At 36.3% G+C, this 16,955-nt stretch overlaps 1 protein-coding gene across 5 annotated transcripts in view; it reads left to right on the top strand.

The window, feature by feature from the left end:
• FIGN (fidgetin, microtubule severing factor) overlaps nt 1-16,955 on the top strand; it is a 121,192-nt gene that overhangs the window by 80,708 nt on the left and 23,529 nt on the right. Inside the window, exon 1 of one of the 5 annotated variants that reach the window (XM_054699791.1) lies at nt 369-5,654. The exons of the other annotated variants lie outside the window; for them this stretch is intronic. The gene's annotated coding sequence lies outside the window, so the exon portion shown is untranslated. Of the gene's footprint in view, nt 1-368; nt 5,655-16,955 lie in introns of those variants that run through there. 5 annotated transcript variants of the gene reach the window in all.

Here is a 16,955-nt window from a genome sequence, read left to right as displayed (position 1 = left end):
GAGGTATGTGCCATTTCACAGATGACAAAACTGAGGTACAGATTGATGAATTACATTGCTAGAGGTCCTATGACTATAAAGTATTAGCATTAAAATTTGAATTCTGGAAATATGGCTTCAGACCTTTCCCTCTGATTACTATTATGCTTATTAGTATGTGTTTTAGAAAAACGTTAAATGTTGAGTGAAAAAAAATGGAAGTGATTAAACATAAGAATTTTTTTTTTTAATTAGTGGTCACCACCTCAATGTTTTCAAAGAAAGTGTGATGACCCAGGACACAGCCATTTACTCTAGTAAGGTGGTATGGGCATGTTTGAGAGGGTATATATATATATATATATATATATATAGGAAGACATGATTTTGAAATGAATTTAGGTCTTTATGAGTTCTTCAAGGTCATTTATTTAATTGCCCATGTTTATTAAGTTTACAATAAACTAATTACTGTTTTTCAAAAACTCCCTTCAGATGAATACGTGTAAGTTTCATGTGAGAGCAATGAAAGGAATAGGCTTTAGTGAGAAGGGAAAGAAATTGACCAAAATACTTAGTTTTAGGGCAAAATCAATTCATATCCTTTATGCTACAGTAATGGTCAATTCCCACATGCGCTGTTAGCTAAGTGTATGTTTTGCTAAAGTCACTCATTTCCTCTAGCTTCTAGTTTTTTTAACCTATAAAACAGGAATGATAATTAGAACTGAGTTTGTCTGGGAACCAGTGAAAACTACTCAGTAACTACAGACATTTCTGAGAATTTATGGACTATAGTGTTAGGGAAGTTCAAGGGTGTTTGTGAAGCTTGAGAAATGGAAGTAGGAATAATTCATACCTTTCTTCTTAAACAAGTAAAAGTACAAGAACTTATTTAGCATAACATATGCTAACTAACCTGAGCGGGAATTTAAATATGAATGTTTAAATTGAGAATTTTGCTGTTAGTGCCTAGACTCCTGTGAATACATTTACACACAGTAATTTTAGGGTTATTAATTTATCGATCTATCTCAATTTTTGGTAAGATATTTTAAAACAATATAGAAAAATCCTCTCTGTAAGTACTAATTTTCCTGGTCCATTTTTATTTGGTGGATGTGTGTTGGTGTGTGTGTCTTAGTTAATGGATCTTTTCCTGTCACCTTCTCTCTTTTGTTAGAATTCTCTTCTCTGAATTGCCTGACACTAAGTGATATAAATTTTTAAATATAGGCAGAGAAGCTGTTATTTTTATTTAGTTTTTACTCTGTAATGGAATTTGTGACAAGATTATTTGCTACAATGTTATTTTGCGTCTTGATTAGTGTTCTTTGTAAAGGACCCCAGATATGTGTACAATAGGCACTGTGTGAGCTGTGAACAGGGGAAATGACCTTCACTCAAATGCAGCCAAGTGGCCATTACCAAAGTTTTAAGCAATTTGAACTGCCTAACTGGAGGTATGACAGTAGCAATTGTGGATGTCCTTAAAGGATAGCTGTACACATTTTGATCAGTGAATACCCTAAATTCACTGTGAAAGAAAAAATTATTACTGGGTATAAGTTTGGCTTGAATGAAGCTTTCTGAAATGGCCGTTTTTAGAATCCTGGGAAGGATGAGTCTGCCAGATGTGTCTTAATGATAAGTGTAACATGATCCAGTATTATACATCATAAATAAATTTGCTTATGATGTAGTGACTAGCTAGCAGAAGTCTTTTATCTCCTAAGCAGAGTGAGTTGAGCTTAGAGGCTGTGCCAATAATGTAGTGTTTGAGTCTACAGTGACTAGGAGCAGAATATCAACAGTGTAAACTTTCTCTCCGGTAAAGTTTAACATTACATTTCTTACTGCCTTAATAAAAATTGGCTAAGTATTTTAAGGTACCAGTGACTGGCAGCCCCACAGCCCCACTCAACCCCCCACCCCAACCACAGTACCTCTCCTCAGTCACTGCTTTTCAAAGGTGTTTGAATGGCAGAACTTTCTGTTTTCAAACTAAGTGATACCCAGAACCTCAAATTATAAAATGGGTAAAAAAGCAATGAAAGGATAGCTTTAAATCTTTAGCATTTGTCAGAAAATATTTAATTGCAGTATATGTAAAACATCTTCTGTTGGGTTGGTGCAGACCCCTGGGTTCCTCCTGAGACCAATTTGAAAATCCTCAGGTTGTCCAGGGTACTTAGCTCTTGAGGGCAGAAATGATTCCTTGAGTTCCTGTACAAAGCCACGATATTGAAAGGAATTCAGTAGCTCTACCAAAAGCTTTCTCATCTAGAATTTACATCTCTGGCTACTGAAAACATTAAATTTATGTTAACCACCCCAAACATCAAACTTGATGTTAGAAGTAACCTGTATTTTGTTCACAGGGAAGTCCTGAAATCTCACACTTAAAAGCCATCTTCTCTTTTCACAAAGTTCGCATAAGCCTGCTTGTTCAGCCGTCTCCATTAGAAACAAGAGACAGCCTAACAGAAAGAGAAACAGAAAACAATATGTAATTCAGAGAAGGAGCTAAAATGTACAGTAAACCTTTGAGGATGATTTTAAGATGGAACCAAATGATCCTACCTGTTGCTGTGAGCATATTATAGCATGTTGAATTCTAATTGAGCCTTCAGTAATAATGATGAGTCATTAAAACAGGTAAAATGATAGATAGTGCATGTATTCTACTTTTTAATGTATGGATATGCTTTAGAAAGGTTTTCAACACAATTAAAATTCAAGTCTCTTTCTGTGTGTCAGTCTTCTACTGCTTCAGAGCCTGCATGGTATCACGGAATGAGATGTGAATTCAGACCTACCTTCAACTCCTGGCTCTTCCATTTTCTAGTCATGTGACCTTGGGCAATAATGTTACTCAAACTTTGTCACTGTAGTGAATAACACTTAATGATGGGCATGTTGGTACTCAGTGGTTTTTCTTCCTTGCTCAGCAGGGCCTAGCTTCAGTTATTTACAATATATCATCTTCTAAATTACCTCTTGTGAACTCACTATTCATGCTGTATTAGCCTTAGCTTCAATTCTGTGTTTGTTTTATTTATTCTTCTAAATTAGTATCCTCCCCATCAGGAATTGCCACTGAAGAGTACCTGCCACCAAATTGCCCATAGTCCACCACCAAAGTTCATTGTACTCCTCCCTTTCCTTTTTGTTCTTACTCCCCCATCTCCAGAGTGGGTAGGCCCACTCTGGATGCTGCAGTTCTATACTCAGCTTGCATGTGTGTGTTTTTAAGTTTGTCTTTCTCTGAGTCTTAGTTTGATTTCCCTATAGTGTGCATATTAGTGATACCATCTGGTGTTTATCTCTCTCCTTCTGACTTATTTCAATTAGCATCATCCCTTCCAGCACCATCCATATTACAGCAAATGGGAAGAACATATATTTTTTTGATTGCTGAGTAATATTCCATTGTGTGTGTGTGTGTGTGTGTGTGTGTGTGTGTGTGTGTGTATGCACACCACATCTTGATCCACTCATCTGTCATCTTATTTTGGGCATTTTGGTTTTGCCCATATCTTGGCTACTATAAATAATCATGGTATGGACATAAGGGTACTGGTTTCCTTTCAAATTAGTGATTTTGTATTTTTTAGGTAGGTACCTAGGAGTGGAATTGCTGGGTTGTACGGACAATCCATTTTCAGTCTTTTGAGAAACCTCCACACTGCTTTCCATATTGGCTGGATCAGTCTACATCCCCACCAGCATTGTAAGATGGTTCCCTTTTTTCTACACCCTTGCTAGCACTCATTACTTATGGGCCATTCTCACTGGTGTGAGGTGGTATCTCATTGTGGTTTTTATTTGCATCTCCCTGATAAGTGATAGTGAATGTTTTTTTCATGTGTGTATTGGAAATCTGTATGTCTTCTTTGGAGAAGTAACTATTTAGCTCCTCTGCCCATTTTTTTTTTCCCCCTGATTGGGTTACTTGTTTAGTTTTTGTTGAGTTGTTTGGGATCTTTGTAGATCTTTGTTATCAATTCCTTGTCAGATGTATGGTTTGCAAATATTTACTCCCATCTGATAAGGTGTCTCTTTCTTTTAGTTATGGTCTCTATCACTGTGCAGAAGCTTAGCTTCAATTTTGGTGTTCTGTTACTGTTTAACAAATCACCCAAAACCATGAACAGTGTAAGACACTATCAGTGTATTACTTTTCATAATTCTGTGGGTAACTGGGCACAGGCAAATAGTTCTTCAAGTCAATACTGGTTGAAGTTGCAGTTATGGCAGGGATGACTGGTATGGTCACTCAAATGTCTGGTCTCCTGGTGGACGAGTCTGCAGGAAGGCTAAGTTCAGCTGGGACCTAAGCCTCCCTGACTGTTCTCAGGGCCTCTTTCTACCCCTGTGGCTTTTCCATGTGTCCTCTTCAGCATGGAAAATGTCTTACATTAAAAATCAGCCCCTCAAAAGCATAAAAGCTTACCTCACCTTGTGATGGGACTGACTCAGTATTTCTTCTGCTACATTCTCTTGCAAAAAAAAATGTATGAGGGCCTGTTTCAATTCACTATGGGAAGGAACTACAAAAGGCTAAAATGTATAGATACCATTTTGGAAATAAGCTACTGTTTTTCTCATTCTTCGTGCCTGACTTGACCCCATGTCCCTGATCATGTTGTACTTAACGGTATAGGAAAATCCTCTTTATAACCCTGTTTTTATTGGCAGCAGAGGACAATGATAATTTTATAGGCATCAAAATATGAGATAATATGATTACCTTGGTCTGACTTCAAAACAGTTTGTTCCAATATTGATGAATAGAGCATTACATTAAGGATAGACTTGACTTAAATACAATATTTTGTATTTTGGATTTATTGAGGGGAAAAAAAGCCTACCTATATGATATTACCACCAAACCATCCCAACTATAAATGAAATTCGTTGTAAATTAGGTCATAGTAATTTTAAGATAAAATTCATGTTCACCACTTCCTATTCGTAAGTAGAGTTCCACATTAAAAGTGACTAGAGTAAAAAAGGGGGATTGGGGAAATATTTTGCTGTTAAGCATTTTGAATGTGTGAGAGCACTGAAGATTGATTATGATTGGTTTTCAAGAATTATTATTAATTTTGTCCAGAATATTCAAATAATTAAATTTTGATGTACGAAAATATAATATTGTCATTATTCCTTCCAAGAAACCTTTTCAAAACATTGGCTCAGTATTTCTGAGTCAGAGATCTCTGAGAACCAGATAGATCCTCTTTCTCAGAAAAAAGCATATGTGCTCTAAATTTTGCATGTAATATCAAGTGTTTACAGGTAAATTCAAATGCTTGCATGAATCCCAGTTTAAGACTCCTATGTTGTAAAAGTCATTAAATCCTTAATGATAGAAAAAAAGTTCCTTTTGATAGTTTATTTTCCAAGGCAAGACTTAGCAAATGGTTTAAATAGAAGTATATCTCAACCACTTAGACAACAGCCATTGTTGAGATTCTATTAAAAAGATTCCACCTACTGCATTCTAAATATCCTATTATGATGTAATGAGAGGGGGCAAAAACAAAAGTACTTCATCCAACATCAGAATTACAGTGTTGTAATCCAATTCACCTCTCTTGTTGGTTTGGAGCCTTCATTGAAGTTTGTGTGAGAAGCAGGGGGATTTCTGTTGCAGTATTGGGTTTAAGGTACAGCTTCCTCGAGCCTTCTTGACCTTGGGCAAATCATTTAAATCCTCACTGTCTTTTTTCTGCCTTTGCCCGGATGTGCGAACCTACCACTTTGTCTTACTCTTTTGCGTTCACTCATCTCTATCACACTTTCTTATTTTAGTCTCTGCACATCTCCTCACATTCTCTTTACATGTATCTCCATATATAAGCACATATACATGTGACATAAGAAACATGTCTATCTGTCTTGTTCAGGTGATTTGAATTGGCTTCAATTGCTCTATAACTTCCAGAGTACAGATTTATATAAAGAGTTGTTTTTATAATATTTGGTACTGGAAAACATTCAGATTATAAGGACAAACACAGAAACACAGAACTGGGAGTCAGAAGCTTTAGATTCTAGTTCTGCTCTTCCACTAACAATACTGTGCAACCTGAGAGCAGGCTGTAAAAACTCTAGGAGCTGGAAGGGATCATGCTCAGCAAAATAAGCCAGAAAGAAAAAGAAAAATACCGGATGGTCTTACTCATGGCAGAAATTAGAAAACCTAAATAAGGGACCAGGAAAAAGACTAGTTATAATAAAGTGAAAATCAAAATCAACAAGCAACTATAAACCAGAGACACACTGTGGGGTCGGGGGGTGGGGGGTATGGAGGGAGTAGAAGCAAAACAAGGTGGGTGGGAATTGTATGGGGACTATAACCAAGATGAAAATGCATACAGTGTGCAAAAATGAAAAATGATGTAAAAATATATAAAATAAAGTAAAATTTTTTAAAAAGAAAAAAAAAAAAACAAAAACCTCTAGGAGTCTCTGTTTCTTTAGGTATGCAGGCTCGGTTACAAAGGGTGAGCTCTGGGATCCTTTTCAGGTCTGTTTTCCTTCCTATTTATATCTCTTATTTAGTAGACCGGGAGAAGTGAAGTTTTCCTCTACTTTTGACATATTATGATACAAATTTTAGATGCTTTGAATCCAATAAATTATATTTGCCTAACTAATGGCATAGATGAACCTCCTTTGCCTCCATAGCTGGCCTCATGGGAGTGTTACCTGAGAAAACTAGACACCCACATTGTTTATTTTTCAGGGCCATCAAAATAACAGCTTTAGAAAGTATTTACAGATTGCATTCCTCTGGGGCAAACTTTCCTGATGTTTGTACTTAGTTTTAATTGTGGAAGGAGAACCACGCTGTTTGACTAATCTATTTGATATATTGAATTCATCCAAAACAGAGGAGCCCTTTGTTCCAGCACTTTGGCAAATTGGCTTACACCATTTGGTAACCTTTAGTGCTTTTATGTTGTTAAGTTGGAAAGCTTTCTGTGTTCTTATTGCTAGGTTGGTGTTGTCTGGGATGGCTGTATCTACACCAAAAGGGACCCCAGCTCCCATAATTGTGCAATGTTTACTACTTCCCATCAGTGTATCCGCTCTCTTTTCTGAAGTAATCACTATAATTACACTTCTTCAATGAGTTGTGTTCTATTGTGTCACCAGGCCTATCTGCTAAACATCACTGTGTTTTTCTTATCTGAGTGCTCTCAAATGGGGAAAGTGAGATGTGTTGGCAAGCCACCTTCAATCAAATTAATGTGAGATCAATGTATTGTCAACAGAGATGGTGGTGGTCCCTATTTATCCTGTTCCCATAGAATGATACATAAACTGACATAAACTGTTTATAATGAAATATTTGGCTGAGAGATGCATGTATATGTTAATCCTTTAAGAACAATAATAAAGTATTTTCCTACTACTTGCACTTTATTTTCATTTAATTGAAACATGCTACAGCTGTATTTTTATAAAAAATGACATGAGGAAAGGCCTTTGGATTTACCACTGTAAGAATTTGTACATAGCAGGAGGAGTGTGACTCCTGTGGCTTAGAAAATGAAATGTTGGTTTGGAGCCCCAAATATCTTTTACCCTATTGCCTCAGTGAATTGCATACACTCCCAAAACATTTTATAATCTAGAGTCTCTATTATAAGACTTTAATAACATGGCAAATAGGACTTTAGAATATATATAACACTTGGGTAAATTTAGTTTTAGTTAAAGAAAAGCGGACACAATAGGACAAAGGCAGTTCTTTATATAGTAACCCTATATTAAGTTGTCCTTTAACACAGTTGAAGATTTTTGAGCAGATTCATTCAACTTTCATTTCTCTTGATTTGAAAGTACAGTAAAGTTTCAATAAATAGAAAGAGAACTTTCTGTCCATTTACTAAAAGCCATAAATCCCAAATCACACATTTATTTTAATACTTCTGTGAACAGAAGTGATGAAAAGTAATAATTTCTTTCCTTAATTTGTACTGGAAATCACTGCATGGCAGTGACCAATTTAAATATGCAAATGCAACCCATGTTTTGAATTTACTAATGGAGTTTTTCATAATTAGAAGTTGTGGGGGAGGGTCACCTCACATGTACAAGAAACTTTTGTCCCCTAGTTTATAGAACTTGAGAATTGATGATCTGGACACATGCCATCTCTTATTTTAAAAAAAAAAAAAGATTTATTTTTATTTATTTATGCATACAAGAACTGGGGTATAGCGCAGAGGTGCAGGGGGTGAGATAATTCACCAGAGACGGAGTGGAGAGCAGAACAGGTGGATCTACTGAAATACACTGTTGAGGGAAGCAGTGGGCAAGACAGGAGAGGTCTGCTGCACCATATGTGGTTTAGCTCCCTGGCCAAAGATTGGACTCGGCATAGATGTGCAGTGTTGGGACTTAACCCATAGGCCACCAGGGTGGCCCACACATACCTTCTCTTAAATAGCTGTTGATCATTGGACTTCACTCTATGTGTCTTTAGGCATATGTAGTTAGAACTCAGATGTCATATTTATTTATTTATTTATTTATTTTAAACATTTATTTATTTATTTATTTATTTATTTATACAAGCACTGGGTACAGTCAGAAGCGCGGGAGGGTGAGAGAATTCACCAGAGCCAGAGCGGGGAGCAGATCAGGCAGAAGGACCGATGTACACTGCTGAGGGGAGCAGCGGGCGGCAGGAGAGGTCTGCGCGCCATGTGGGACCCTCCTCCGGTGGCCGGGGAGCAGCCGGGGATCGAACCGGCACTGCAAAGGCTGCAGGCAGCTTCGCAACCCAGCGCTCAACTGCTGCGCCACCGGGGAGGCCCCAGATGTCATATTTAATGCAAGCAGTGTTTTTCTGTGAGCCAGCTTAGTTAGAGTAAACCTTCATGTAAGTTATTCAGTAGATCATTCTGTTGACTCACCTGCAAATGTGAGCAACACATCTAAAATGCTACCTCTACCATAAGATACTCCCACCTACCAAGAGGACCCATATAAGACAAGTTATCTCTAACATACAGACCGATGAAATCTCCAGAATATATTTTATTTTCATTGAATTTTATTTTTTTAAATAATAGATAAAATTAAGCATAAAATGGAGAAAGTTCACATTGAATTATTAAATGAAATACACATCATATTTGTGTGAATTAAAAACTATGTAGCTACTAACGCTTCCATTTTTAGTAATGGTCAGCATTTCCTTATAAGTGACTGTGGGGTCACTCCAAAAGATGAGATTCACTTTTTAAATTATTAATCCAAAAAAACATAGCAAATAGAGAAAAAAATATGTTTACTATAAAAAGATTTAGAAATATTTTCTCCCTCCAAAGTCAAGACTACATAAATGAGATTTGTATCTTAAGACATTTTCATGCAGTTATGGATCACCCAAGATAAGGCCAGTAGCCAGAGAGATTAAACCACGATTAACTAATCATTGCTCTTAATGACTGCATTAATAAATTCAGTGTCGCTTGTAGTTTACATTCAGTTTCAAAGTTTGCCATACTGTATCTAGTGACTAGTATTCTGATAATATATTGCTTCTTTGGGTCTGCTCATTTACTTCCTTGTATAATTAGTTACAACTATTTTCTCTGAGTATTTATTCGCAGATGCTAATTTGCTTTTAGAATCTTTAAACAAGTCACATTATTTAAAGTAGACTCATAAGAGGAGACTAGTTAAGAACCACTTATAGTTACACTGTTTTCTTTCTTTTTAGAGGCCTTGTTTTCTTGTAACGATTCATATTATTTCTGGAGCGTAACTATGTGTTATTTCCCAGGGATAGGTGATGTTTGAACATCAAAAACCTACTTCCTCCCTCAGCCCACACAACTGCTGGGATGGTGGGAAGTGAGAATAAGGTAGGGGGTGCAGCTACTAAGTGTCAAGGACAAAAGAACCCTCTCCTCACCAGGGTTGAGCCAAGCATCACCATGGTTTGGGAGTGAGACTGTGGTAGGAGAGGTCCAAAGTCTGCCCTGAGAGTGAGATGCACTGGTCCCTTCTCTGCATCTTAGCTACTGTGCTACCTCCAGCAATTTCACTTCATTTAGCATATGCTGACTCTGTGGGTGTATTCCTTATATTGTTAGCTATAATGAGTCCTCACTTACAGTCAACCATAGGTTCTTGAAAGCTGCAATTTTGAGAGAAAGGATGTATATCAAAACCACCATAGCTTTTAATTGATAGAAGCAAGGGTTAGATTTCTACTGTGTATTTCTGGTGATAGAAATGTCACCAAATGTCTAAATAATGACCCCAGATAATATTACTAATAAATAATCATGTATATTGATTCATGCATTTTCTAACTTGCTTGAGTGGTCAAAACCTATCCAAGGCAGCTCAGGATACAGAGAAAGAAGCAACCCTGGTAGGACGCCCTCCCTTCATAGGGCCTGTCACTCTCACCCACTCGTTCAGACTAAGACACTGAGACATGCCATTGAACCGAACATGCACATCTTTAAAATGTGGGAGGAGACAAAGTGCCAGGAGAAAACCCATGCAGACATGGGGAGAGGATACCACACAAGCAATGACCCGAACCTGGAATTGAATGTTTTTCCTCATCACCTTTATAACAAAATAACATTGACCAAAATGACACTATTTTGTTGTATTTTCCTTTGCATGCTACTGCCTAGAATGCAAATTTGGAGATATTTTCTGTGTTTTAGCTCAGATGTAGGTTTTGGTTGCTAATACTAGGACCCTTCTAGGTGGGAAACCAACCTGGTTTCCTACACCTATTATACAGACTCCTTAGGATTCTCTTTTCTCCCTAAACATATCATATTTGCTCATACCTGCAAGGCCTTTGTAAATAAATTTCCAGCCATTAAGAATGCATCCCCATATCTCCCTCTTTTAAGATTTAGATTTATTTATTTATCCCATATACAATTAATAAGGATCCACCTTGATCCAAAGACTGTGCTGACTGCTGGTGACACAGAGGTGGATATACTGAGTTTCTGCCTTTGAGAAGTTAAGAGTCTTGATAAAATTTACAATGCGTTATTAGATGTTCCTTCTTCTGAGTACTCACAGTTTTATATGTTATAGGTTACCTTAGGAAAGGCCTACATACACCTTTTATATATTCCTGTTTCCCTAATTATTAGAATAAGTTTCTTAGCATAACATCAAAGATTTAGTTGCCCTTATAGGTAGTCTAAGTTACCTCCATTTGTAGATGAGGAAACACATGATCAAAGTGGTAAGTGAACACAACTAATTATTAGAACTGAAAATAATTACCCAGACTCTCATACTCCTAGATCTGGTGTTATCGTCACTATTGCCCTGGGTTTACAGGTATTTTGGGAAATTTTTCAGATGCAGTCATTAGTTTTGTTGGATGACTAGGGTGCTAATTGTTAGGTTCAACCTAGGCTAAGAGTTTGTGAAGCTATACCTAAAGGGCTAGGAAATGTGTGTACTTTCAGAAAATAATGCTCAGTGGGTATTTTAACTACCAGGAGCTGTGACTTAGCCATTCCAAAGTTACCTAAACTGCAATATTCTATTGTGACAGAAATAGCATTGCTCTCATCTGAAATGACAGTCTGATCAGGCCGGTATATGATTATCACGTCTGGACAAACAAGTGCTCTTTATTACTGAAATACATCAAAAAGCCTAAATGTGAATTCTGTTGGAAATCTTTTGAGCCTAAAATGTCTGTGAACACAAGGACCTCAGATATCTTTACTAGATTTGAGATGAAAAGTGAATAATAAGCTCATCTCTATTTGTTGCCAGCACTAGTAACATTATAATTCTAAAGAGAATATTTTGTACCCATTGAATTTGACTTGTTTTTAAGGGTCCCACCCATGGAATTTGCTGCTGCTGCAATCCAGTTTCCTCTTTCCTCATCATATTTACAACTCCTTTGTTTCTGAAATACTGTCTTCCAAATGATGATTATTTCCCTGTACGTGGATTTTTAATTTCATGAAATGGTGAAGTCAGTCAGAGTTCTATCATGGAAAGCTCCCTCAACTGGTACAGTAGGTCTGGGTTCCAATCCTGTCTCTACTGCTCCTGAACTATAAAAGAACTCTGGGCCTTCACCCTTCAACTGGAAGAGGAACCAAGACTGCCAAAGTCCCTTCAAGCTAAGTGCTTTAGTGATAGGAAATTGGATGCTCTTAATTTTTCCATTGACTCTTTAGGAATCTCAAACTCTGAGATGAGTCAAATACAAAAATCAGGATGATTAAGTTACTGTAGATAATCTATTGAATAACTTGAAACTGCACAATTCTAGCTTCTGGATGAACTTTGAGGGAAATCTGCTGTCCTAGCTCTCCTAAATTAACATGGCTTGCACAGGCAGTTAAGACAGCCAGATCTCCACTATTATTAAAAGACTACAGTTTTGAACTTTATTGGTGTGAATTTCATTGGGTTCTGGAAGCCCTCTGGGTAAAGCCCTGCTTAGCAGGTTTAATGTGAAGAGTTGGTGTCATCCTAATCAGCTGCCTCTGACAGAGTAAACATGGTTCCGTCTGTGCTGTCCCTCCTGGGCTGCCTGTGGGTTTCCGGCCCACTGAGCACTTGATGCCAAACAGTCTGTTAAGGGACAAGGAAGAGACTCTTTGGGGATCCCTGGTATTTATCACTATTTAGGAGACTTGAGGTTCAAAGGGCCAGGACTCACAGGTGCCAGTTTTATGCTAAATATTTGATCAAGTACATGGAGACGAATCTTCTTTTAGCTATTTTCTTTAATATAAAACAAAACTCCCATTCTGCTCAGGTTTATTTTTTTAGCCCTGTCTTTTGAGTAACTAAATATAGTCAAAAACCTAGCATAGAATCGAAATAGTGGCAATTTTTACAATCAAGTCAGTAGACTTGATATACTACTAAACAGAGAGAAAAGGGAGATTTCCAGAGAAATGAATCAAATTGATTTTTAAGTACAGACTCTTAAAAGTACAAAAGCTACTTAAAGTCATTTGTTACAAATGATAGTTTTTTTCTGAGTAGAAATGATAAATAGAAACAATTGAAACCTAAGTATGGAAATTCATGTGTTGACACACACACACCTTATATTTTATATCTATCTATCTGTCTGTCTATCTGTCTATCTCAATCATCTATGGGAGGTATGTGGCAGGTTGCTGGGGAAGGAAAATGATGATGTGAACAGCCATTGGAGATGTTCATTAAACTTACTAACATTCTTGTTCCTCAGTTCAACATTATGAAGTTATCTAGTTCAGTATTTTCTGTATCTGTTAGCTTGATTGGCATATGAAATTTTTCATATTTAAAAAAAGTCTACTGTTTTATAAAGATTTGCTAATCCTAAAGCAAATGGAAATTGACTCCAGAGATTTTTATTTGAAAAGTGAATGTAAACTTAATATGAAAGTTCTTCAGAAAGCATTACCTGTACACTTGCACCAGTGTATGTATCTGTAGCGTCTCCTGAAATAGTTTCTTCGTGACAATGACTGAATTGTAGCAGTAAGGAACACTCTTGGATGACAATAATAGTATCATTAAGAATTCTGTAAGGAATACATGCCAATGTCTTAAATTATTTTGTACATGAAGTATTTATGTATTTATTTTTGTTGACAAAAAATTTAAATATTTGTATGTCAACTCAACAGCAATAAAATGCTTAGGGAACGTACAAAAGGAATCCCTGGCAGATATTAGTCTTCTCTGAGAAATTTAGAAGGGATAAGATTTATTGCTTGAAAAATAAAATTGATTTTGTGCTTTGGGGAATTTTTTTTTTTTTTTTTGGTAACTGTTTCCTATTTCATTTCAGCGTGTCTGTGCTTTCTCCCCACTACAGAGAGTAATGGAATTTTCAGGGCTCTTGAAAATGTACACTGAAACATATTGTGTTAAAATGTATCTGAGGAGCTATATCCATAATTTGAGTGGACTGTTGGCCTTAGAGCATGGTAGGGAGTGATAATTGTGTCAACTGAGTCTGAATTTTTTTCCTTGTAGAGAGCTGATGGAACATATATTTGTTTGCCATAGGGAGCCTATACAGTATAGAAGATTTATTACCTTAAAAGTATTCTGTATAAAGAGCCTATAATTATATATTGCCACATATGCATCAGTAAAGTAGTCTTGCTTGAAAAATTTTAAACTTCTCTCTGGCACCTGTCACAATAATATTGAAATGATTAAATAAAAGTGTTCTTTTTTAAGTATGAAAAATATTAAGTGTGGAATACATTTTGAGAGCTAAGATAGTCATTAGAAATAATACAAAACTATATTTTTGGGATACCAAGCTTTCCTATTTAGTTCCTATAATAATTATTTTCAGGTCAAGGATGCAGAAAATAAACTTTTTTTTTTTTCACTTTGATTGTGATTACTAAATTTTGTGACAAAAACTAAATTTTGCTACTTTTAGTAAGAAGCAAAAACACTAATTTAGAAACGAATCCATAAAAATTCTTATAGGTAGCTGTAAAAATCATTTTTGCTTACTGGAGGGGTGTAAGGCTGTTTAATATACTTTTCCCTTTGCAATTAAATTAGATTTTTTTTTTTAGGGGAGAAAAACTCATAAAGGAAACAGCCTTGGAGATGTAATATTCACTAGCATATTTAAATAATTAGACTTCTGTCTCATTGAAATGTATGTGCTCTAGGTTTGATAGTGATAAAAGCATGAATATTAGTATGATTAGGAAATTACATCATGTCACAGCATAATTGATTGATTGATAGCTGAATGAAAACTAACCATAAAGCACGTGAAAATAAATGCGTGTTCTGCAGTTACTCAGGCAGAATTTTTGCGTTTACCCAGTTGCAAGATTAGTAACTGAAATGCTTATCTTCCAAACAAAATGGAATTGATATTTCTTGCTTTTGCTTCTATCTGTGTGCTTTCTTTATAATACTGGCAGGGGGGGTGAGAATGAGAGGTTTCGAAGTGCTTAGTGCCCAATTCCATATTTAATTGTTTCTTAAGACCTGTCAGCTGGACACCGCATTACTAATTGACTCTATGAGCAATTAGCGTTTTGGAATTTACCTTTCAGAACCTCGAGTTTTAAATGTAAAGTCCCACTAACAGAAGGGTTAAATACTCTCTTGTCTCAGGAGAATTGGAATTTTCCAAACATTTATATTATCATTAATTTTTAAAAAGCATTTTGCCTTTTTTCTGCTTGTGTTTTCACTCTCTCTTCCTCTATCTTCATCTTTTAAAGATTCCTACTCACACAAGTCTTTGACGACACTCGCACGAGCACAGAAGGGCTGGAGAAGCGAGACCACTGCAGGATTCCCCGTTTCAAAGCTGAACCAATATTCACCATTGACATATCCATTCATCTGTGCAGGGTCATTGGAAATCCTCTCTCTCTAGTTTTTCCTTCCCTTCAGGGAGCAATGCTTAAAAGAGCAAACCCCTGGTGTGAGGAGATAGGAGAATTCTCAGCACGGCCAACGGTGCCAGGAATCGAATTAAAGTTGTCCATTTGCAGATGACTGTCTGCCGGAGCTCCCAGCACATGGAGCACTGTGCTTTCTGTTGATTCTTTGTTTACTTGAAATTCTGTCAGTGGTACTTCAATTTATTTATTTTTTTTAATGGCAAACGTCTGATCATGCCAAAAATATTCCAAGAGGGTAAAGAAACTGAAATGTGGGCTGCTGTGTAAAGTTGTAGCATTTTATTAGATTCCCAAGGTTTGCTCAGGAAAAATAAAAATTTTAAAGCTCTGCAAGCAAGGATTATGCTCCATATTGTGTCGCCAGAAAAAGTTAACTAATTACTGAATTCATCCCTTTTTTGAGGAGTTTAAGACCTGTCGTTTTTTTCTGTAATTGTTGATATTCCTAGAACTATTTTGGCACAAATCAGATTTTGAGAAGACTGAACCTACAATTTTGTCTATCTTCACGTGCATTTTCTCTTGTAAGTGAGAGGCACTAAGAAGACATGAGTTGCCATTAAGTCTTAGTTGCCAAAAGTCAGCAGTGAAGATGTTGTCTCCAGTTTGATTTCCTTTGTTATCTTAGGAGATGTTACAGTAGTCTCATTTATTGGGAAGAGGTGAAAGCTGTCATAATAGATTTGTGAGCAAAGATTTGAGGAACCCAGGAAAAAACATAACCTATTTAGAAGATGGAAGTTGAGAATACATGGTCTCTTTCCAAGTTCCAGAGAACCAGAGCATTTTTAAACAATTGTCACTTTTGAATTTGAGTTTATGATACCTACTAGTTGATCATTTCTTCTTTCACTTTCGTTTTTTTTCTTGTTTTACTTGCAAATAGTGATGCAGTGCATGCCTGACACAAAGACTTCAGTAATGCTTATTGACAGAATGACTAAATGATGCTTAGTATTTCTTTTTTTTTAATTTATAATTAAAAGTTCTTTATTTTGTTTTGTTTTCCTTAGCACCTGATTTTTAAAATCTGTTCTGGACTTTACTTCTCAGATTTTATTTAATGTAGTTGGTTTTTCCCTGGATGCAAGTTTTACATAAATCCGTAAGATTGCATTTGGAAAAACAAGAGAACTATATGTACCCTCATCCTCTGTTCCCATTCAGATGTGTCCTAGATGCAAGTCTTTGTACAGTGGCTTATGCATACCATGTTCATTATAACATCAACCTTGCAAAGCCCACATATGTAGTTTTCAAAGACAAGTAGTGCTGTAGCAAACAGTTAAATCTAACCAATGACCTTATACAAGAGAGAAAATGTAAAATAACACTCAGGATTGTTAAAAGGGCAAGCTGTATTCTAAAGCAAACCAGAAGTGATCCTAACATATCAACCATAGTGAAGAGACTGTTATCATTCTGAGCACACTACACAAGGACTTTATAAATACTGTCTTTACAGTGAATGGAAACACTCTTTTCATGACTTTTCTCAAAAATGGCAAGAAACCTGTCTGTCTCTCTTTTCTG

The sequence above is a fragment of the Talpa occidentalis genome, unplaced genomic scaffold, assembly GCF_014898055.3.
Source record: "Talpa occidentalis isolate TD23 unplaced genomic scaffold, MPIMG_talOcc4v2.1 talOcc4.3, whole genome shotgun sequence".
NCBI lineage: Eukaryota > Metazoa > Chordata > Mammalia > Eulipotyphla > Talpidae > Talpa > Talpa occidentalis.
Note: the sequence above shows the minus strand (reverse complement) of the source record. Positions and strands in the feature narration are given on the sequence as shown.